At 35.0% G+C, this 25,572-nt stretch overlaps 1 long non-coding RNA gene across 1 annotated transcript in view; it reads right to left on the reverse strand.

The window, feature by feature from the left end:
• Positions 1-256: 256 nt before the first annotated feature.
• The window catches only part of LOC116423142, a 52,704-nt gene continuing 27,388 nt past the window's right edge, over positions 257-25,572 (reverse strand). The window contains exons 2-3 of the long non-coding RNA XR_004233613.1: positions 4,442-4,644; positions 257-865 (exon numbers count right to left, since the gene is read on the reverse strand). This is a non-coding gene — a long non-coding RNA (uncharacterized LOC116423142). The remainder of the gene's footprint in view (positions 866-4,441; positions 4,645-25,572) is intronic.

Consider the following 25,572-nt stretch of genomic DNA (forward strand, 5'->3'; position numbering starts at 1 on the left):
TGAGCTTACTTGAAGAGGATTTATACTTCTGTTGAGGCAGCAATTCTTAAATTCTGAAGGGAGATAAAACTTTCATGAATGCAAGTTTTGTGTATATTCAGTGTTGTCCATGTGTCAGGATATGAATTTATTTGATTCACATCCACCTGGTGTTTCTCATATACCTGGAGGGGTCCATATACCACTGAGTCAGTTTCTATGATTTTTGCTGAGAACCTGACTCATAGACTTCTTACTTGGAGATTAGGCCCTAAGGCCCAAGATTATTCCAATAGGCCATTAGTAATACCAGTAGAGTAAAAGGGCTAGACTGAGAAGAAGAATTCTATGTATTTCCCATGATCTCAAAACTAATAATCAGGAGTATAGGAGCAGATTTTGACTAAGAAAAACTCTCCCCCAAAGGGCTGTCCAGAAGTGAAATTGGCTGCCTCAATTTTTTATGACTTCCCAGACCAAAGCATACACCCTGGTGACCACTCCCCTCTATATGTTGAGTCATGATGAGAATATGGAACATGTGGAGATATCTGGTTCCCATCTGCTAACCATAGGATTAAGAAGAAGATGCCTTCAAAAAGGCCTGAATAAACTTCAGTATTGGTTCCTTGACCATTTTGTCTTTAGGTGAATACTGACAGTTTGACTTCTTTGCTGACTGGTGAAAAATAGTGGTGTCAAGAAAGAATCCTTGGATATATTCCCTGAGATCACATGGCCATATAAAAAAGGACCTTGAGCCATTGCATCTGTGATTGTTCTTTTAGGTTTTCTTTAAATGAAGGGATTGCAGAAAGTTTTTCAGATATTTCAGCACCAAGTAGTGGTCTTCAGGACTGACCTTCAGGGACCATTCCAGGTTTAACTGAAACAAAGAAATAAATCTAGCATAAATGCCATATGATTTAGATGTGAATTGAGTGGGATTAATATTATATGGGAACCTGGCTGGGAGTATGCTTCCAAAGAATTGGGAAACATATTTTTATGTTTGTTCTTATTATATCTTTGAAGTATTACTTTGTAAAAGTGAAAAATTGTCAAATGGTTAAATGATTGTAAGGCACCATTCATTGACACCTAACAGTGAAGGGAAAACAACCCATGGGAGCTTTTGTAATAAAGAAGAAACATGGTCTTCCATAACCCAACTTCTTTTGGTACCCTAGATACCTGAGAAGGAGATACAGCTAATCTTGCTCTGAAAAATAACATACTTGTTACATTTGCTTTTTTCTTTTTTTACATTGCTTTTTGTATTTGTAACCTTAGTGCTTGCTTAGCATAGTGTCTATTACATACTAAGTAAGAAATAATTGCTTTTTCAATACTATATGATGATCAATTGTGATGGACATGGCCATCTCCAGCAAGGAGATGAACCAAATCAGTTCCAATAGAGAAGTAATTGAATTGAACCAGCTACACCCAGCAAAAGAACTCTGGGAGATGACTATGAACCATTACATAGAATTCCCAGTCCCTATATTTTTGTCCACCTGCATTTTTGATTTCCTTCACAGGCTAATAGTACACTATTTCAAAGTCCGATTCTTTTTGTACAGCAAAATAACTGTTTGGACATGTATACTTATATTATATTTAATTTATACGTTAAATATTTAACATGCATTGGTCAACCTGCTATCTGGGGGAGGGGATGGGGGGAAAGGGGAAAAATTAGAACAAAAGGTTTGGCAGTTGTCAATGCTGTAAAATTACCCATTCATATAACTTGTAAATAAAAAGCTATAATTAAATATATATATATATATATATATGTTAAAAAATTGCTTTTTAGTTCAATTATTTATGGAATTCTTTTATCCATTCACAATTATTGAAGGTCTTCAACAAAATAATAATAGATGATCAATTGTTGAGGGTATGTTTGATCTGGTATTGGTTATACTGGACAATCTCTAAAGTCCCTTCTAACTCTGATTTTGTGACAGAAGTGATTACAAAAACCATATATGGAAGTTTTAATCTCATTACTTCACAATCATACCACATAACAAGCAACCCTTCTTTTCCTCTCAATAGCAGCAATGACTTCTTTCCAGGCTCTGGACTTAGATAAGATTTCAGAATTAGGAAATAGATTTTATCCCAAATTAATAAAATTGTTTTATGTATTTAACTGTTCTTATTAGGAAGTTTGGGCATTGTAAAGTCCAGACTAGCTCCATGGAGGCCTCAGGAACAGCTGGAGTCAGGAGAAGCAAAAGTCCTTGGTCTTCAGGGGGAGAAGTGAAGGAGATGGACAACTGCCACAAGCTCGCCACCAACCTCCCTTGTCCTGGTCCTGCTGCAAAGTGAAGTTCTCTCATTCCTCTCACCTCACCCCTTATTCCTTACCTACAATTATCTGTATACACCAAACATCAAGCCAGCATGGAATAGTGAAAAGGGCCATTTTTCCAAACATATGCTAATGGAATCATTGTCCAATAGGTAATTTGCCTCAAGTGCTCAGTTGTCTGATTCAAGCATATCTTTTAAGAGTTTCAGCCCTTTACATGGCACATCAAAAATTTATAAAGAAAAAGCAAGTTTAACTTGAGGGAAAAAAGGAAAACTGAATCTATCTTCTTATCCTGGTTCTATACACAATGCTGAGTTCTTGATAAAGATAGCAATAATCAATTAAACAAAAAATGCCATTTCTATAGAAATTCTACAAAGTGTTTCTATCATAAAAATTCTGTAACATAGTAAAATTACTATTCCTATTTTCAAATAAAAAAAAAAAGTGGGACTTAGGAAGTTGAGTGACTTTCCCATGAATACACAGCTGGTATCACAGAATTTCCTAATTAGAAGGGACCTCAGTAGCTGTCTAGTCCAAGTCATAGCTGAAAAAGAATCTGTTCTATAAGCATTCTCATCCAGCTCTTCTATCTTCAGGTTTACTTTTCTTCAGTTCTTCTATAGTGCTTCTATAACAGGTGAACAACTCAATTGGTCTTTAACAGTATTAGGAATAAAATCCACATGGAACTTAAATTCAAATCATAAAGAATTAAAGAATACTAGTCAAGTTACTCTTGATTCCAGGTTCCCTATTCTTTCTATGTCCCTTAGGAAGCAAAACACTAAGTTGACACAGAGCTATCAATCTAATCAAAGATCATGAAGTTGCTCATAGTGATAATTATTAGTTATAAAAATTCAAATCAATGAATCTCAGAATTTGTAGGAGCTTCAGTGGCCACTTAAGCCAATCAGTATCTAAAATCCTTACAGCAAGGATTGGATGTATCCTTACATCCAATTATAAGCATTGGATGTCCTTACAGCAAGACATTAAGCATGAGAATCATCCAACTTTTGCTTGAAGCCCTCAGAAGGAATCTGCTATTTCTCAAGGCAGCCCATTCCTTCTTTGAATAGATCTAATTGTTAAAAAAGTTTATTCCTTCTACTGAGTTTGTGTTGCAGGGAAATCATAAGGAGGGAAAAGGACCCACATGGGCAAAAGTGTTTGGAGCAGCTCTCTTTATGGAAGCAAAGAATTGGTAAATTCATCAATTGGGGAATGGCTGAATAAGCTGTGGTATATGAAGGTAATGGAATATTATTGTAATATAAAAATGATGATTTTTTTACATGAACTGATGCTGAGTGAAACAAGCAGAACCAGAAATACATTGTACACAGTAACAGCAAGATTTTGCGATGACCAAGAAAGATTTGGTTTAAATCTAAGGCAATCCCAATAAACTCTGGATAGAAAATGCTATCTGCATCCAGAAGGAGAACTATGGAAATAGAATGTAAATCAGTCTTGTTCAATGCAATTCCAATAGATTTGTGATGGAAAATGCCATCCACATCTAGAGAGAGAACTGTTTAGACTGAATGTGGATCAAAGCATAGTATTTTCACCATCTTTTGGATGGTGGTTATTTTTATTTTCTTTCTCATATTTTTTCCCTGTTTGGTCTGATTTTTGGGGGGCAACATGATGAATATGGAAATATGTTTAGAAGCATTACACATGTTTAACATATCAGATTGCTTGCTGTCTTGGGTGGGGGGGAAGGAATAAAGGGACAAAAATTTGGATCACAAGATTTGGAAAGGTGAATGCTGAAAAATATCTTTGCATGTATCTCTCTCAGACCAGAGATACATCATTCCTATCTCACTCAGATCAGAAGTACATTGGCCACTTTTTGGTGGAAACCCACCACTGTTCTCTCCAATCACTGATTAGAATAGAAGCTTTGACCTCTGTTTTGGTATATTCCTCCTTAGGCATCCTGGTCAATCCCTACCCATCCTAGAGGAATTCCCCTCTCCTGGTTATTGATATCACTCAATATAAGCACCATATTGGTTTAGTTTAATTCAGTTTAATGAGCTCAAACACTTCACTATACTCAATTTTCCTAGAAACAGGGACTATAGAAATGTTACCATACCGAATTCTTACCTCAAGTTCATTCTCTTGTTCCTAATTCTATTCTCTGAGGTCAAGTGGAACAAATTGAATTTCTCTTCCATATGATAACTTTCAATACCTGAAATAGGTTATTATGTTGCTTCCAAAGTCTTCCTGGGATAAATATCTCCTCTTGTCTCAGCTGGTCCCCATACAACATGGTTTTCATACTCTTCTCAGGTAATCAATAATAGCTAAAAAATAGGTGGGTGATAAAAATATTTAATGCTTGATCCATGTAGCTCCCAAGGCAGCAGAAATACTGTTCTTTCTCTAAGTGACAGGAAAAAAAGAGATTTGGATACTGAGGGCCCAGGAACATGTTGGTGAAGAATAAAGACAAATAAATTATTTTTCTGCTACTTAAGAAAGCAGATACACAGAGAGACTCTCTAAGCTTCATAAGATAGAAGTCTTAGGTTTAGAGAATTCTGAACTGGAAGGAATGTTAGAGGGGATTTAGTCCAACCCTTAGTTTATACATTGTGAAACTGAGTTTCTATTAGTATGTGACTTACTTAGGATTTTTCTGTTAATAAGTAGTAGAGTCAGGATTCTAACCAGTATTCCTGACTCCAAATTCATGGTTCTTTAGGATCTCTAAAGAATAATGGATCTTTTCATTGGATTATGATGGACTTGATCTTTTCAACAATGAGCTAATTCAATGCAATTCCAATAGACTTGTGATGGAATGTGCCATCCCCATCCAGAGAGAGAACTATGAAGACTGAATGTGGATCAAAGCATAGTATTTTCAGTATTTTCTTATGGTAGTTATTTTTATTTTCTTTCTCATGTTTTATTTTTCCCTCTTTGATCTTATTTTTCGTGTGCAGAATGATGAATTTATAAATATGTTTAGAAGCATTGCTCATGTTTAACATGATACGTTTAACATATCAGATTGCTTGCTGAATGGGGAGGAAGAGAGGAAAGAGAGGGACAAAAATTTGGAACACAAGGTTTTGCATAGGTGAATGCTGAAAAGTATCTTTGCATATATTTGGGAAAAAATACTATTTAAAATAAAAAAAATATCTGGGCCTTCATTCAACAACAAATTAAGCCCTCTCTTTTTGCAAAATTGAAGGTAGAGAGATGGAAGAAAATTATAACAAAGTACAGATGAAACATTTTCTGCCTTTATTCATTTAACAGTCTAACAGGAGTATGGAACAAAGCCAAATGGGATCAGAGATTTAGAGTTAGAATATGGTTATTATAAATCCAGAGTTAGAAGGGACCCCAGAGGCTGCATCTAACACCCCACTTTTTTTTCTTTTAACACAAGCAAAAAAGGTATAGAGACAATAAGTGATTTCTCCAGAGTCACAAACTTATATCTTCCTGACTCCATGTCCAGTGCTCTATCTGCTACACTATATTGCCAATCTAACACAAAAGATTCCATGAAGATATATTAGACATTTGAAAACAAAGTGCTATGTGAAATCTAATGGTGGGATTCTGTAGGAGGTTATTACCATTTGGGAACAGCACAGAGATTTTTCTGAAGAAGGAGGCATTTGATTTAGATTTCAAAATATGGGTAGGACTTCAACAGGTAAAGAAAGGGAAGGAGGATACCCCAGGTACAGGGCAATGATTAAGAAAAACAATATATTAAAGAAGAACTCTACCTGATTCAGAAACAAAGGGAAATTGGAGTGTCCAGATTCATGAGGTCAGGAAAAGGATTAAAGATGTGAGAAAAATCATTTTGGCTATTTTGTTCTATATTCTAACAGCATACAGAATAACAATCACCATCGAATTCTGGATCCTGGGCAGTGAATTGAAGCACGGACCTGATTATAATTTGGCTTATGGAATCCTATAAATCAATCAGTCATTTCAGCAAGAATCAGGATGTTCCTGTAATACCCCATTAATCACTCTTTTTTGGAAAGGTAGGAAAAAGCAAGAAGCACATGTGTTCAGTTGTCTGGCATTTCTAATCCTAACTTTCCATTTTTGTGTTTTCCTTGCTAGATGATGTTTCAAGTTTGAATTATGTTGGAGAAAGTCCTACTTGGAGAGTCAGTTTTGAGAATGGAATGCTAATAGTTAGTCAGCATAAGGAAAACTGTGAAACAGAAAAAATTTTCCTTTATACGCCAAAAGTTAGCTCTGTCCTTTAATCTCTATGTGTTTTTAGACAAATTACTTAACTTTTTCATGCTCCCAGTTTCCTCATTAGAAAAAACTTGAAGAATAATATTGACCTTTCCCTCTTTATCATGTACTCTCCCCCTCTTTCCTCATTTCTGGTTGTTGCCAACAGATAACTATAGCATAATGTCTGCTCCCATTAGCATCATGTTTTCAAAGCACTTTTGGACCATAACACTGTGAGCTAGCTAGTACAGATGTTATTATCCACATTTTACAGGTAAAGAAGCTGAAAGTCTGTGAATTTCCCAGCATCCTATAACTGGCAAATTGTTAGAACTATAAACTTAGATCTTTTAGGCCAAGTTCAATATTCTTTCCAGGATATTACACTGCCTGTATAATAGGTGAAAGATTATAACTCAGTCACCAACTGGATTAAATCACAAAACCACCAAAAATGTACGTCCTAAGATAAGATGGCCAATTTGAGAAGGCTGGCTCAAAAGAGATTAATTGGAAGAGAGGCTTAGTGCCATTTTTCAGTTCTTCATCCTTTTTGTCATGAAATTTCACTATGAATATAGCTCTTTTTTTTGTCTTTTACTTTCCAAAAATCATATCAAATGGAGCATGGGAAAATGCTTTGGAAAGAGCAAGGCTCAAACCTCTCCTGAGAAACTGTGAAATCTAGTTATAGTTAGTGAACTAATATGGTTGTATTGACACCTGAATTCCTTAAAGGGAATGTCATATCACGACTTCAGAGGACCCACAATGAGGCATTCCCACCTCCTTTCAGCAGAGAGATATCTATTGTCAGAGATGGCTAATGTGTTGATCTGTTTTATATAGGTCTATTTCTTTATTACAAGGAAGAGTTCAATTGGGGACTGAGCCACTGAAATCCTTCATTGGAAGGATAGGATATTTAAAAATCACTTAAAAAATAAGTCTGTCATATCTTAGATAATGAGTGCAATGAGAGAAATAGGAGAAAAAGATTCTAGGACAAGACAAGATAGAAAAGACATGAGTTAAGAAGGAAACATTTAGCTAGAACCCTCTTATTATCATGTGTTAATATATAAAGTTGTCTTCTTGTTGAAAGGAATCAAGGATTCTAATGTTGGACAGTACCACATTTAATTTTTGTTTTGAGTATGGACAGCTATTATTTTGGGCAGGCAGGTAGGACAGTGGATAGAGTACTGGGTCTGGAATCAGGAAAACTTGAATTCCAGCCTCACATATTTACTTGTTCTGTGATCCTATGCAAGTCATTTACCCATATTTGCCTCAGTTTCCTCATCTGTCAAATGAGCTGAAGAAGGAAATGGCAAGCTACTCTAGTATCTTTCATTTTTTTGGAAAGCTTTTTATTTTCAAAACATATGCAGGGATAATTTTTCAACATTGACTCCTTGCATAGCCTTGTGTTCCAAATTTTCCCCTCCTTCCCCCCACTGCCTCTCCTAGATAGTATACAATCCAATATATGTTATATGTGTTAAAATATACATTAAATCCAATATATGTAAACATATTAATACAATTATCTTGCTACATAAGAAAAATCAGATCAAAAAGGAAAGAAAATGAGTAAGAAAACAAAATGCAAACAACAAAAAGAATGAAAATGTTATCTTGTGATCCACACTAAATTCCCATAGTCCTCTCTCTGGGTTTGGAAGGCTCTCTTCATCACAAGATCATTGGAATCTAGTATCTTTCCTAGGAAAACTCCAAATTGAGTCACAAAGAATCAGATATGAAGTGACTAAACAATAACCAGCCACTATTTTATACTTTAGTTGAGCTTTAAAGGAACTAAGAAAGCATTTGTATTTTTTCTTTCTGGGATGTGGAAAACTTGTTCCCAGAGTATGCCTGGCCAGATGTACAGAGGACAGTGTGTGGCATTCTTTGCTTTTTGGTCCCCTAGTTTTTGATGCCCTTAACCAAAGACAAGTTCAACTTTAATTATAAAAATGCCAATTAAGTTATTTCCAATTCTTTCTTGTTCCTAAGGGGAAAAGGTACTTAGTTTATTTTTGGTCTTTGCTCCTACCTTTAGGCTTTACAACATTTTAATTACTTGCTGCATCTTCTCTAAGGCAAGGATATTCTTGCTATCTCACTTGTGACAGCACTATCCCTCATATTCCTAGTTGAAATCTGACAAATGGATGGGAACATTTGCAACATGTCCACTTTATTTGTGAGTGTAGCTGCCAATGCTTGAAAGCTAATAAAGGTATTTGGAGAGATATTAGGGAAAGCTTTAACAATTTTAAAATACATTGGATTTGTAGAGATAGAATGAAAATATTTAGTCTTTCACTAGAGCATAGGAAGCAGAGAACAGCTCTTGAACAGGGACAGCTGGTATGCATATAAATGTGGAGGAATTTGCATTTTAGCTATTAGTGTCTATTTGGCTTTTTCCACTAATGCTGGTCATGTACTGATTGTTGTTTTCAATGATTTTCTTTACAGAGACCTCCTGATCAATCGCCTACATGGTGGTTCCATTTAACCTGTATTCCCTAGATTATTTCCTGGAGCAATTTATTTTACATTTTGCTAGATTGAACTGTGTTTTTCTACTGTCCTTTAGTGCAATTACTTAAATGATATAAATCAATTTGTTAGTAATATAGTGTCTTATGATTTGCCTCTCCTCTAATTTTACTATCAACTGTAAATGAGATGAGTTTATTCTCCATGAACATACTATTTCCAACAACTTCTCTATTATGTGGGTGATGCACCTCAATCTTTTTATTTGAAAAAATATCTGTTACTTTCTTTGGATATTGTTCATTTTCAAATTTCAAATCCAATGCATATTTATTGAGTGGCACCAATTTAGGATGTGCATGTATGCTCTATATATTTTGCTTTCCAGTCTGCTTCTAAGCCATGTCATTCCCAATCCAACCCTTTCCCTTAGTTTTTTAACCTTAGCAGTGAGTTTTGGGAAATCTTGTCAAATATTCAAACATCAAATTTGACTCCACTGAGCTTCTTTCAACACTAGTCTTGTGGTGTTCAGTAATAGGGCCAATAGGTTAAATAACCAGAGGCATATGTCTCTGTGTGTCTCTCTGTGTGTGTGTGTGTGTGTGTGTGCGTGTGTGTGTATGTGTGTGTTTATAACCATGCTTTCTTGCTATGATTAAGCTATGTATTCCAGGTGTTTTACATAGCCCTTAACCTAGTTTCCAAGGTCTCCCCAATAACAAATGTTAAATAGGTTTGTACCTGGTTTGTGCCTTGATTTTTTTTTTCTTTTTAAATCAATATAATTTGTTACTTTTTCCAATCTTGGGAATTTCTCCTTAAACTTATAAACTAAAGGAAGATCCATCAAAATTCCTTAGTTCCTCTAAAACTAGTGAACTAAGACCAGATAGTAAATTTTTATTAGCTTTCAGTTTTGTTTAAGAATATCTACTAGAGGAAATGGAAATTATTTACTCTTAGAACCCAGTTTATTTACATAGCATTGTAGATTTAAAACTGGAAGGCACTTCAGAAGTTATACAATCCTTCTCCTTGATTTTGCAGATAAAGAAACTATTGCCAAAAGATATTCAGTGATTTAATTCAAATCCCACAGGTACTTGTGGCAGAGATGGGATTCCTATGATTCTTAATCAATCTACCCTGAAATTTCCTTAGATCTCTTACATTTTCTACTCCTGGGTGTAACTAACTGTTTGGCAATTCTTTTTGTTGTTTGTATGTCCCTAAAGCTTATTAGTAAGGCATCAACTTTGATAGCACAAATTCTATTACAACAAATTCCCTGTGTAACAAAGAGATTTCTTAGGCTCCAGTGCTGCTCCATTTCTTTTGGACAATTCTTGACACAATAAATTCCCAGTTCAAACAGGATTTGACTTGTTCTCCAGAGGGAATGGGAAGATATTTTCTGAAGTCATTTAGCAGCTATGGGGTAGAGACATTCCTAGAACAGAGGAATTCCAGATTTGTGGATGTTTGCACTGATCACTCGACCATGCTATGGTGCAAACTTTGGGTTAGATTTTGAGTGACAGAGATTTGATTCAACCGTGACATTAAGAAGGAGATTAAATTACCTGGGTATAGAATTTACTGAAGGGAAAGACAAAACAAAGCAGGAACGATGGTGGCAACTGGGAAAGGCAGAACTTGGTATCAAATGGAAGGAAATGACATTAGTCTTCTGTCTGAAAGGGCAGAGACTATATGGATTATGCTAATAAATCCATGAAACATTTTTCAAAGCAATATGTGATTCAAGACTTTCACAGAAAGCTTTCTCCTATTACAGAAAAAAAAATAGTCCAGTCTATTGAGAAGAAAGAAAAAGGGGGAGAAAAACCATTATAGAAGTCATTTTACAGGCACTAAAATATCCATTTTTTTGGTGAAGTTCTAAGTAAGAGAAGTCTCTGGTTTTCTGATAATAGAACAATAGATTGTATTTGCATAATCCCCTTTTCCCTCTTTGATCCTGACTTGAGGCTTAATTAATATAAAGAGAGACTCTCTCTACCAATGCAAGCCAGCAACTGTTGATAATTTATCTTATTAGACACTTACCTTGGCTTTGAAGAGTTAAATGAATTGATTTCAGACTTTTCTGACTCAGAGGACAGCTCTCTAGCCACTAGTTTGAGCTGCCTTGACATAATGCTTTATCGTTTATAAAATACTTTTTTTTGGCCTTTCATATAATGCTTTAGTGTTTACAAAATGCTTTTCCTTTGGCCTTGACAAATGTTGCTTGGATGCAATATTGGATAGTTCCCAACAAATGTTCAAAAAATTCCCTGTACAAAGTACATTTTGGCTGAAAACCAGTTGAAAGAACTTTCTAATGGGGTGATTGTGATTGTTTTATTTTAATTTGTCTTTTCATAGTTTCCTGAAGATTAATAGAAAGGGAGGTTGTATGCTTTAAATGTGAAAATATGACACTGACATTGATATAAAATATGTGTAGTATTAATCCTATTTTACAAAGAAGAGAGTGAGAGTTATCAAATTTAAGTGACTTGCTGAGAGTGACACAAACCAAGTTCATTAAAATCCAGATTCTGAAGTCATCCAATGGTCAGACCAATGGTTCTCTCATATCTGGCCCCACTTCCTTATAACATCTAGATACTGGCTAAACTCTTCCCAGTAGTATTAAGATGTAGTCATTTTATCAAATAAGCAGAGAAAATGACAATTTTACTCACAGATGTATTGTACTCTGACAGCAAGGGTAAATCTATTGCAATTTCACTATAACCTAAAATATCTGGGCTACAGCTTAATATTGCCAGGATCCATGTATGCTCATAAAAGAGAAACCTAGTTAAAATCTTTTGAACATTAAGTCCTAAATGTTCTTTCTGTAGAATACTGTTTCCCTCCTTTCTTTCCAAAAGTGAATTTTTAAGGGCTTTGTACATTTAATAAAACCTTGAATCTGTCCCTACTTCCACAAGTTGAATTGCTTGTCTAATCAGAAATAAAAAGGAATGCCTAATATAAATATTTAGCCTCCTGTGAATCAGTTGTTCCTTAGCTATTAGTTGAAATAGACTTATTTGAAGATTTCAATCTATCTCATCAATGGAATGCTTATTGTCAAAAGTTTTCATTCACCACCTTAGAGTAATGAGAAGAAAAGGTCAATTTTATGTCTTTTTTTTTGGTTGATTTTATTTTTCCCCTTACTTTGTCTCCCACTGCCTCTGTCACTCCCCCATTCTCCCAATTAATTTGCTTGAATGAAATGAGATTGGTAGTTATTTCATTTTTTGCATCTGACATTTTCTAGAGAAGAAAATAGCATTTTCCTAGGTGATGGTGTATGTGTATGTGTGTGTGCGTGTGCGCGTATATGTATGTGTGTATACTATGTATATTACATGTAACACTTTTGGAGAACACAAAGATGCATTTGGCCAGAACCTTTATACAGAAAAAATAAATCTATAGCTACACAGAAAGATTTCAGTTTCCCAAATGTTCTTTTATCCAATGGTAAAAACAGATTGTGATTTTGATATTTGGAATCTAGGCCTCATTTAATTTCCATCATTTTAACAGTTGATTCTGAACTTGAGAAGAAGTTACATTGACCCTTGGCTTTTGGTCATGTATATTCTAGCTCTTACTCTTGGACTCAGACTGATGTGAAGAGTAAGGAGATTTGAGTAGGTACTTAGGAAGCCAGAAGGAGTCTAATAATCTTGGAATGTGATGCCATCGAGAATTCAGACTGATCCCAGACTTGGATCCCAAAGAATGAAGATTCACTATGGAAAAGTCACCGAGAAATAACAGGTCAAACAGTGGCACTAACATTCTCCAGCTGGTTGACATTGTGGTCAAATTCAAATGAAATAGTAGAAAACAAGATTGTAGACTAGCAGAAATAACCTACCTGAACTTGCTTAATATTTCTTTAAAAACAACTTTAAAATAATGCCTGAAATCAGATTTTTGAAGCAGCAAGACCACCAAAGGGTTGGGTGAGACATTTTTTTTTTTACCTAAAAGGTCAGAAAAGGTCCACTGGGGTGAACCTTTCTAGATCCCACACAGCAGTAGCTTAGAAGTTCACAATGTAGACAGTAAGGGTGTCAGATCATTGATCACAAAGAAATTTCAGGGGCCTCTTTGCTGGCCCTGGTTATAGATGACACTTATTGGCAACTCTACTGCTCACATGCAGTAGTGGGTCATAATTACCCAGTGGAGAGGAGTGCTGAAGATTGGTCACAAGGAAATAGGGACTTCAATAACAATTTCAAGGAGCACTAGGCCTTTTGGCCAAGGGGGCTTTCTTAGGAGAACTGTGACCATACTTCTCCCATGATCATACCACTTTGGAAGCACTGAACATTTCCAGACTCCCAGAACTAGTTCTGAAAATAATAGTGCAAAAATACCGCCTGAAGTTTGGGATAGTACTTTCCCATTCCCAGGTGAGCAGAAGTCAACTGTAACATAAAGTTCAAAGTGAAGAAATAGGCTGGAAAGATGAACAAGCAACAACAACAAAAGAATCTGATCATAAAAACTATTGTGGTAGTACAGGGAAGACTAATACATAAACTTAGAAAATAATAATGAAAATAGCTACAAAAACAGCCTCAAAGAAAAGTACTGATTGGATCCAAACCTTACAACAATTACTGGAAGAATTAAAGAAATAAAATAAAAGTGGCAGAGAAAAATTGGGAAAAGAAATGAGAGTGAAACAAGAAAATTATGAAAAGAGAATTAACAGTTTGGTAAAAGCAGCATAAAAATACTGAAGAAAATAGTACCTTAAAGAACAGAAATGACCAAATGGCAAAGAGGCACAAAAATCCACTGAAGAGAACTCCTTAATAAGCAGAATTGGTTAAATAATAAAAAAAGGTACAAAAATTCACTGCCTAAAGGGTATGCACAGTTTAATAGCACTTTGGCCAATTGGGCAAAGTGCTATTAAATTGTACATACCCTTTGATTCAGCAGTGTCTCTGCTGGGTCTGTATACCAAAGAGTTAATAAAAATGGAAAAAGGACCTACATGTGCAAAAATGTTTGCAGCAGCTCTTTTTTTAATGGCAAGAAACTGGAAACTGAGTGGATGCCCATCAGTTGGAATATAGTTGAATAAATTATGGTATATGAATGTTATGGAATTTTATTTTTTTATAAGAAACAGTCAGCAGGATAATTTCAGAAAGGCCTGGAGAGATTTACATGAACTGATGTTAAGTAAAATGAGTAGAACCAAAAGAACATTGTTCCCAGCAACAATAAGAATATGTGATGATCAATTCTGATGGACCCCCTGGCCAAAAGGCCTTAGTGCTCCTTGACATTGTTATTGAAGTCCCTATTTCCTTGTGACCAATCTTCAGCATTCCTCTCCACTAGGTAATTATGACCCACTATTGCATATGAGAAGTAGAGTTGCCAATAAGTGTCATCTATAATGATCTTTTCAGGAGTGAGGTGATTCAAGCCAATTCCAATAGACTTCTGATGGAGAAAACTATCTGCATCCAGAAAGAGGACTCTATGAGCTGAATATGGATCACAATACAGTATTTTCATCTTTTGTTATTGTTGTTGTTTGCTTTTTGTTTTTTTTTCTCATTTTTTCCCTTTTTGATCTGAAGCAAAACAACAACAAAAAAGAATTTAAAAATTGAGGAAATTTTGCAGTATCTTATTGAAAAAACTACTAACCTGGGATCCAAAAGAGAAAATTTAAGAATTATTAAGCTAGCTGAAAGTTTTGAGAAAAAAAGATCTTGCCAGAAACTAGGCATAGACTCACTCCTAACACCATATACCAAAATAAGGTTGAAATGAGTTCATGATCTAGACATAAAGAATGATATTATAAACAAATTAGAAGAACATATGATAATTTATCTCTCAGATTTGTGGTGGAAGAAGGAATCTGTGACCAAAGAAGAACTAGAGACCATTATTGATCACAAAATAGATAATTTTGATTAGTTAAAAAGGTTTTGTACAAACAAAACTAATGCAGACAAGATTAGAAGGGAAGCAATAAACTGGGAAAACACTTTTACATCCAAAGGATCTGATAAAGGCCTCATTTCTAAAATATATAGAGAATTGATTCTAATTTATAATAGTTCAAACCATTCTCCAATTGATAAATGGTCAAAGGATATTAACAGACAATTTTCAGATGAAGAAATTAAAACTTTACGTAGTCACAGGAAAAGGTGCTCCAAGTCACTATTAATCGGAGAAATGCAAATTAAGACAACTCTGAAATACCACAATACACCTGTCAGATTGGCTAAGATGACAGGAAAAGATAATGACAAATGTTGGAGGGGATGTGGGAAAACTGGGACATTGATACATTATTGGTGGAACTCCAAATGGATTCAACCATTTTGGAGAGCAGTTTGGAACTATGCTCAAAAAGTTATCAAACTGTGCATACCCTTTGATCCAGCAATGTTTCTACTGGATTATATCCCAAAGAGATCTTAAAGGAGGGAAAGGGACCCACATGTGCAAAGATGTTTGTGGCATCCCTTTTTGTAGTGGCAAGAAACTGGAAACTGAGTGGATGCCCATCAACTGATGAATGGTTTAGTAAATTATGGTATATGAATGCTATAGAATACTGTTGTTCTGTAAGAAATGACCAGCAGGTTGATTTCAGAAAGGCTTGGAGAGACTTACATGAACTGATGCTAAGTGAAATGAGCAGGGCCAGGAGATCATTATACACAGCAACAAGACTATATGATGATCAATTCTGAAGGATGTGGCTCTCTTCAACGATGAGAGGATTCAAACCAGTTCCACTTGTTTGTGATGAAGAGAACACTTCTATAACCAGAGAAAGAACCATGGGAACAGAGTGTGGAATACGACATAGCATTCTCACTCTCTCTGTTGTCATTTGCTTTCATTTGGTTTCTTTCTCAGTTTTTCTTTTCCTTCCTTCTTGATATGATTTTTCTTGTGCAGCAAGATAAATGTATAAACATGCAAATATATATTTAGTATTTAATATTATTCCAACATATGTAACATATATTGGACTACCTTCTAGCTAGGGGGAGAAAGTGGGGAGAAGTTGGGGAAAATTTGGAACAAGAGGTTTAGGGCCAATGTTGGAAAAAAAATTACCTATGCATATACTTTGTAAATAAGTACATAAATTATTTTTTTAAAAAGAGCCTAATCATATTTTTAAAAAATTATGAAGAAAAACTGGCCTAGTATCTTCAATGCAAAAGGTAAATTAAAAAAAATCTACCAATCACCTCCTGAAGGAGATCTCGAAATGAAAATTCCCAAAAATATAGCCAAATTCCGGAGCTCCCAAGTCAAAAAGAAAATATTTCAAGCAGCCAGAAAGAAGCAATACAAATATCATGGAGCCACAGTCAGGATCACACAAGATTTTTCAATTTCTACATTAAAGGAGTAGAGGACTTGAAATATGATATACCAGATAGTAAAGGAGTAAGGATTACAAGAAAAAAAGCACCTACCCAGCAGACCTAAGCATATTTTTCTTGGAGAGAAAACAACAGCAACAATAACAATAACTTCAATTGTTAACCCTGTTAGGGATCTGAGAACAATTGGATGAATAAGTTTTGCTGGGAGGAAAGGATAAGCAAAGCATGGTTCATTATAGTGAAGGTTTTTGAATAGACAGAGAGAAGCATGAAGACACTTTATAATATGTGGTCTAAAGGTCCTCCAAAGAAACAAAAGAAGCTGAGAAACACAAGTAAAATGCGAAAAACACCTTATCTACTTTATAATTTTAACTGCAATCAAGCTGGACTTTAACCAATGAAAAGAAAGAAAAAAAACCTTTCTATTCTATTTTAATATTTATAAACATGCCATATTCCTTAGATGCAACATATAATTAGATACAAGTTGCTGTAGAACAAATGGTATTTATACAAAGGGCTTTATGATGAGAAAACACTATATAAATATAATCTATCATTAAGTTTATAGTTAGTAGCTGTTGTATCCTGCTTTCTAGAGCCCCCAAGTTGGGATGATTAAAATATTGAGTCCTGCTTTCTAGAGCCCCTAAGCTGGAGTGACAAAACATACCATTGCTTTCTAGAGCCCCCACACCGGAGTGATTAAAATATACCTTCCTAATGGAGAAGTGATGAGACAGGACTCCTGAGGATGGTGGGAAAATGAAATCTGTTTATTTCAAGGGCTTTCCCCTTTATATAATGTAACAAAAACGCTGTGTACATAGGACCACATAAACAACTTGCAATTGTATGTAGTTTGCCACCTGGTATTATTCTTCCACCGGGTATCCCTCTGCCTCAATCTCCACACAGGTTGTCCCTGCCCTCTGACTTCTCAGGAAGGCCAAGAGTCAATGGGGAGCCGAACCAGACATTTTAGCAGTTCCCTCTGGGCTGAAGGGTCTTATACCTTACCCAGAATTCTCCCACTGACTGTGACCTTCTACAAATAACACTTAAATTAGTATTAGTAAGTGAAGTTATTACACAAATACATGAATGATCTGTCTTGGCCACTATAGAAAATTCTCTCCACCAGTCAATGAATTAACATTTATTAAGTACTTACTCTGTGCCAGATACTGTGCTAACTGCTAGAAATACAAAGAAATACAAAGATTCTTCTGCTCTCAAGGAATTTTCAGTGGCAGATGGGGAGTAAACATCCATACAGAGTCAAACTGTATACAGGATAATTTGTAGATAAACAGAGTTAACTCTATTACTAACAGGAATTGAAAAAGGTTTCTTGAGGAAAATGAGATTTTAACTGATACTTAAAGAAAACCGGGAATTAGACATGAAGAAGAAGGGGATTTTAGGCATGGGAGACAAGCCAGTGAAAATGCTGGGAGTTGAAAGATGGAGTGTCTTGTTTTAGGTGCATCAGAAAGGTCAGTTTCAGAGTATGTGGAAGAGCTAAAGTGTAAGAAGTTAGGAAAAAGGAGGAGCAGTTTATGAAAGGCTTTAAAAGCCAAACAGGGGATTTAAAATTTGATCCTGGAGGTAATAGGGAATCACTGCAATTTTCTGAGTAGATGGGTAGTCAGATATTCATTTTAGAGAAAATCAGCTTGACAGCTAATTAGTGAGAGACAAAGAGGGGGAGAGAAAGGAACCATGGTGGTGTGATTTGCTTCAATTGAAGAAAGAATTTAGTAAGTACTTTCTGCACACGAATTACTATGCTTTTTACTGGAGATAGAAACACAACACTAAAAGCAGTCCTTCCCCTCCAGGACTTTATATCCTACTAGGGGAAAAATTCCCACCATATATGCTGGTAAATAAATACGAGATGTATAATTTGTTGGGATATTAAGAAGTCACTGACAGAGGAGAATGACAGAAAAAGGCAAACAAGGAGTAGAACCACTGAGAAACAAAAATGTTGAGATGGACCTGTTAGAGAACAGGTTAGGAAAGGTCCAAAAGACAAAATCTGCAAATGCTTGTATCCAATGCAATTGACTGTGACTTTGGACATTGGAGATGCTTAGACTTTTTAGGTGTAATCTATGTGATTTTGGAACAGTGGTTTGCCATTCTGCCTCAGTTTAATGTTTCCTCTGGCTGACTTTATTTTCCATGTCAAAGTGCAGTGGGCCTCTAGTGTGAGTCATTTATTTATATGTTGAAATATAAGCATTCAATGTGAACTCTTGAGATCTTGCTGTAACTCTGCGCCTCTTAGAAAAGCTCTAACTTAGCCGTTGGTGCAATGGCATATTCAGCTTGTCTGCAGGAGAGATTGAGATGAGGCCATTTCAAAAGAATAGAACTCCTCTTGGGGGGACAGCTGTGTATCTGGTCAGCATTAATCAGCTGTGTGAAAGATGGAATTAATGACAGAGGGGAGCATCCAGGACAATAATATTCAAATGGATGAATGCCATAATACATTTTAAGTAGGTGAAAGGCACTCTTTGAAATACTGAGGTCAAGATGTTAGGAACAATATTGGCTCTTTTTTCTTCAGAACCTTAGTCACTTCTTGGCCACTATTAACTTTGAAAAACTAGAACTTGGTACTAAAGGGTAGTCAATAACTGTATCTCTGCTAAATGACAGTGTATCTCTCTGTTAATCTGCCAAGGTGAAGGTGAATTGCATTTGAATCATGGGCAGCTAGCTGCCTTGCAGATGTTTATTAACACATTGTGGTATATGTCTACCTAATGAACCTACTCTGGTACTTTGGGATCATTCAGTATATGAGGGGCTTCTCATACTTCTAGAGGCTGATGATAATGGGAAACTCTCATGCCCTGTGTTTTGTATATTAGGGATACAATGAATGGCTTGTTTTACAGTGTAATCATATCTTTATTTATGATACTTATTAAGGCTTATTGCTCTTTATTATCAACTTGTACAAATGAGGAAATTGAAACTGAAAGAGGATAAATGATTTGTCTAGTGTCACACAACTAGGAAACACCTAGGGAAGAATTTAAAGTCTTCTTGACTCTGAGTCCAGTGTTCTTTCTTTGCACCAATCTGACTCAGACTGTACTGTTTTGTAAGAATACTAGTTTATGTTCAGGGAGACTGATAGGAATAGTGGCAGGAGGCCATTATTCTCTCTATTCTTTCTCTTCTTGACTTCTTCCATTTCAGAGGATTCATCTAGCTCCTTTATGTGGATACCTGCCATCTTCTTTACTCTAGCCCCACATTTCTTTCTGTCTATTTCCTAGGCACCATTTCAAATTTAACATGTATAAAAGGGAACTGCTCATAGCCCAGTACCCCAACTCACCTTTGGCAACATTCTCACTTCTCTTTTTCTACAATGGCCTGCTTTTTCCTTATTAACATTTTACTTATTCTTGAGGTTTTAGATTGTCTCTGTCTTAGACAAAGATCAGCAAACTCTATGATCCAATAACCCTGGCTTCATTTCTGTTCCCTGAATAAAATATTCTGTCTCCTGATTTTCATTCACTTTTACTATCTGTCCTCTATCCCTGGAATGAACTCCTTCTTTGTCTCTTCCTCTTCACTTTCCTGGCTTTCTTTAAGTCTCAGCAAAAATCTCACCTTCTATAAAGACTTTTTTCTTGGTCCCCCTTAAGATTAAAACATTTCCTTAGAGACTGCCTTTAATTTGTCCTACATCTATCTTCCATGAAGGTAGATATAAAGGAATGCTTCTTCCTTAGGATGCGAATTTGAAGGAAATTTCTCTAGCACTCTAAGGAGTCAAAATGACCAGATAACTGTTCTAATCCAGTGACCAGAGCCCCTGTCCTTGGACATAGCACATGGGGCATTTCAAGGAAAGAAAGGACAGATCTTTGCAGATGTTTTACAGATATTTACTTATTGTGGTGTTTTATCCTAGGCTGAGGTCTGGGATCCTGCCAAAGTACTTTATTGAAGGTGCTACTCAAGTTCAATATGAATATACTAGGCAATCTCAGTGAAATTATAGCCAGAAAACTGGTGGAATCCATCTGCTAATTCATTTAATCCTACGTTGTGCCCAAGAAACAATAATGGCAAAAACATTGATTCTGGAGCCAGAGAATCTGGACACAAAGCTCACCTGATGATCACTAACAGTGATCTTAGTTAAGTCATTAGGTAAGTCACTAACTGTGATTTTAGTATGTCATTTAATTTCCTTGTACTTCAGTATTCTCATCTGCAAAATGAGAGTTGGTCTTTAGTAATTCTACATTTGTGATGCTCTAAAGAGGGGCTACTACGATGCGGTTATGATGCTTTCTTTGTAGCATTCTTAGGTGTTATGAAGAGAATTTGTACCTACTGCTGCAGACACCTTATCAACAGCCCCTTTCCAAGACAACTGTCACCATCATCTGCAGCTAAATTGATGATTTACAGTCTCTCTGTAGGAAAGTGAACTCCAAGTTTGTAGGAGCAGCCTATGTTCAATGATATTTTTATTAATATTGCATCATTTCTATCAATGGCACCACTATTGTTTCATTATCTTGGGTCTGAAATACAGGGTTCATCTTTGAGTCCTTCACTCTTGTCCCATATCATCAATCAAATTCCATGGTCAAATAAACATAATACATACATGTACATTATATACATATATATTTATATATATGTTTTATATATCTGTACAAAATGCTTCAATAATTTATGAATAATTGGAAAACTTTTAGGTTAGTAACTGAGGAAATATAGATACTTAAAATATCTATATTTACTGGACAAATATAATTTACCTATCCTCAGAGAGATGAGAATTTTATTACTAAACATTTATTAAGCATATTTTATGGGCCACCACCATAAACATTGGGGGAAAACAGCCTAGAATCCCTGACCTCAAGTGTCTTAAAACCTATTAAAGAGAGACAACAAACCACAAACTAAGGTAGAGTCATCTGCACAGAAGATACAGCATCAAAGATCAGAAAAAAAGAGAGGTAAATGAACAGATTTCAAAGTTGTGTTAAAGAGACCACTGCTTTCCTCTGTATTGTCATTTATGACTGAACAACTGAAATCCCATTTTTCTTCACCAAATATTTAACAAAGACTGATCTCTCTCCTCAATTCTCATGGTAATTACTATTTACACAAGTAATTTAACTAATTTAATTCAACTAGGCAACTAACTATTAAAAATATACTATATATAGGGTACTATATTAGTCACTGAAAAAAGGGTTTATATATAATAGGATTCCTGCCCTGATAGTCCAATAAAGACTACTTATTACATGTATGCAGAGTGCAGTAGAAAGAACCCTAGGTGTATAGTCAAAGAATCAAGCTTTTATTCCCAGTTCTGCTACTAATTACTTATATGACCTAAAACAAATCACATAATCTAGATTTTACCATCCTATGATCAAATAACCATAAGTACACGCTAATATATTGTCACTATCACCGGTGTGTATAAGGTATGTGAACAATTCCTGTAACATTTATTTAGTTATCTTGAATCCCTATTTAAATCTCATATTGCTATTTATTTAACTTATCATGTGTTTATGACTTGTTTCTTCAACTAGATTGTAATATCTTTGGTTATAGGGACTATGACACTCTTTTGTTCCCTCTGCATCAGGGTTACAAACTCAAATAGATATAAGGACCACTAAATTATATATACACAAGGATCCCAGTGGACTACATATTGACTTAGAAAGCTATGTGTTAAAATTATCACTGCTTTATTGTATTTTCATTTTGATAAATATTTCACAATTACATTTAATTAAGTTTACTATACTTCTTGAATAAAACTTAGATAGTTCAATACCTTTGCCCTACAAGGTTTAGCAGGAGCTCAAACACTATGTTTCATTTATAAATGATTTATTTTTCTAAACCATTGCATTTGTAATGAAGATAAGAAACCAAATAATTTGAAGATATGAATAAAGCTTTTGTTCTGATTTGAAAATTTGAGTTTTGAGAGTAAGAAAGAAAAACTCATTCTTTTTCAGTGGTGTCCTATTCTTTGTGACCTCATTTGGGGTTTTCTTAGGAAAGATACTGGAAAAGTTTTGCCTTTTTCTTTTCCAACTCATTTTACAGATGAGGAAACTGAAAAAAAACCAGGGTTAAATGACTTGCCCAGGATCACCCAGCATATGAGTGTCTGAGGCCAGTTTAAAAGTCAGATAGATGAATCTTCCTGACTCTGGGTCTGGCATTCTATTGTACCACCTAGCTGCCCCCAAAAAGAAAAATACTGGTAAACAAATTCCTACTTGAGACTAGATTTTGTTTGTCTGAAGTCAGAGTATTCATGTCTTAGTCATCTCTCTCCTCTTCTACCCCCAAGATATAAATTGTAAATCCCTTGAAGACAGAAATATTTTTGGATTCTGTTCCTCCTCTCCTCCTCCAAAATATCTTCAAATTGTATCATTGATATAGGAGGTATCATGATCGTATAGATGGCCTTTAATTTTTCAGATGAGGAAAATAATTTATTCAAGATCTTATAATTGCCTAGTAGTCATACAGAACTCATCCTTTCATTGCCATTTTACTATCATCTCTATTCATATTTCTTTGCTTCTTATAAGGTTTATTGGCTTAGAGAGAGAGAGAGAGAGAGAGAGAGAAAGAGAGAGAGAGAGAGAGAGAGGAGAGAGCAAACTATTTGCAAATGGGACAGTTTCAATATATAGGCCATAATATACTGTTTTAGTCAGAATATGTTAGTTCCTAGTCCATCTTATATCTTTTGTATAAAACAAATGCAGATTATGATTGGTGTTATTTTTCAGGGTCCACTTATTCCTTTAAAAGTATATTTTACCTTTCAAATAGATCTAATTTTAGTTAAGTGGCCTACACTTGCCGATGGCCTATATTTTGAGCAATACAATAGGTCTTAGAAGCCATCTGCAGAAACCAGTATATTTGAAAACGATGCAGATCTGTAAAATAGATTTTTCTTTTATTGATTTTTTAAAAAGAGTATATATATATATAGCTGACTTGTTTTGGTTAATAATAATCATAGTTGTTAATACAATGATAACAATACCTTATGTACAGAGCCTCTTATATTTTTAAAGTACAGAATAATATTTTAGGATTGTATTAAAGTATTTAAGATTAATTTCATTTACAAATTTTCTTTTCATCAATTTGTTTGAATAATTGTTATCCTCAAACTCCAAACAAGGTTTGCCAACTGTTTGGATAGCTATTATCTATCTGCCAGTCTGCAAATGGGTCAGTCTGTCTATACCTTGGTTTGTTTATCTGGGGGCTAGGAATGATTTTGTGGATTTAGGTTTGTTACTTATATAATAAGTTACTTTACTAAATGTTACTTTACTTTACTAAATGTTACTTTACTAAAGTGTGATCCTTAAAGGTTATACCTCATATATTATATTTTCCTTTCTGTTGAAAGATGATTGCTACTGTTTCCTATGTATTCAATTATTTTTTTTAAAAGATCAGGTCCCCTATAAGAATAAATAACATTTTTATAGTGCTTTAAGATGTGCAAAGCATTTTATAGATATTATTTCATTTTATTATCATAGCAACGATAAGACATAAGGCTTATTATTATCCCCATTTCATAGATTAGGAAATTGAGACATATAAGTTAAGTGACTTGTCCATAGTGATAAAGCTAGAAATGGCAGAGGCAGCATTTGAATTGAGGTTTTCCTGAGTTCAGACCCAGCTTGTATCTGCTGCATTAACTAGCTGTCTTTCTATATGTGTGACTTCTGTTGAATTGTTTGTTCATTCATTCATTCAACAAACATTTATTAGATTACCAAATGGTGTATAGAATATTTTTTAGGTTTTGGGAGAGGTATAGAGTTTGGATAAGATACAGTTCTTATTATGGAGTAAGGAATGATTTCACTTAAAAAAAATTTAAAAGTCTTTATTACTAAACTATTTGTTTTGAACTCAATCAGCACCCTCATAGATAGCATAATCCAACAAAAAATGGAGAAGCAGGAGAATAAATAAAATGAAGTACATTTTAAGCATGCTGAAGCCCTGGTATGAGCCTAAGGGAAGCCCTTCTCCTGACAGGGCGACTGAGGAGTGATTCAGGCACAATTACTTTGATTGAGGAAATAATGTGAAATAACTGTCTTGTTCCCACAGGTTCATGTTGCTGTGAGAGGAACTGGTCAACTACAAGTCTAAAGCTATATCTGCCTAAAAGACCAAAGCAAAAAGCAATGAGGAGGATTTATCTAACAGGAACTTAATATTAGATGACTGAAAATCCCATGGCACTCCCTTTCTGAACCAATCTAAGCCCTCCAGCCTTAAGAAGCCTATCAGCCACATTTAATGGTACAAGGACATCAGGAAAGGCTTTGATAGTTAGTGTGTGACAACCCAGCCTGCTGCCACTCTAGTTTATGTGCCAGATAGCAAGGTCTACTTGTGTTTGGGTTGTGACTATTATTGTTATTGCTGTTATTATTTATTCAGGGAAAGAAGCAAATTGATGTTTTCTATAGAATGAACAAATGTTAAAATATGCAATTGAGTGAGCCATTATCTTGAGCTTCTATATGCAGCTGCAAGATGACTGTTCTCTTTTGGGTGATATTAGAACATAAGCAATGCCTTTTCCATTTAGGATAGATGCCTCATTATCAGGGTAATATTTATAGGCAGAGGACACACACTTTATCCAATGCAGTGATAGTGCCAGTGACAGGTATAACCAGGTATTTAATATAACTATGCAGAAATTTTTACTCACAAAAATGCACAATAAATGTTTGATTCAGGGAACTGTCATATGTTTTCTTCATTGAAAGCACTACTAGAAGCAAAGAAGCATCACAAAGATGTCTAATCAAAAATAACTCTACACATATTGTGTTGGATTAGAATGCTATCTCTACTTCATAGATTATCTAGTTTTTATAAATAAAAATACATCTCTTATTACTAAATATATCTTGGTTTGCAATCTTTATTCATACATACAAT

Source organism: Sarcophilus harrisii, chromosome 1 (assembly GCF_902635505.1).
Source record: "Sarcophilus harrisii chromosome 1, mSarHar1.11, whole genome shotgun sequence".
In the NCBI taxonomy this organism is placed as follows: domain Eukaryota; kingdom Metazoa; phylum Chordata; class Mammalia; order Dasyuromorphia; family Dasyuridae; genus Sarcophilus; species Sarcophilus harrisii.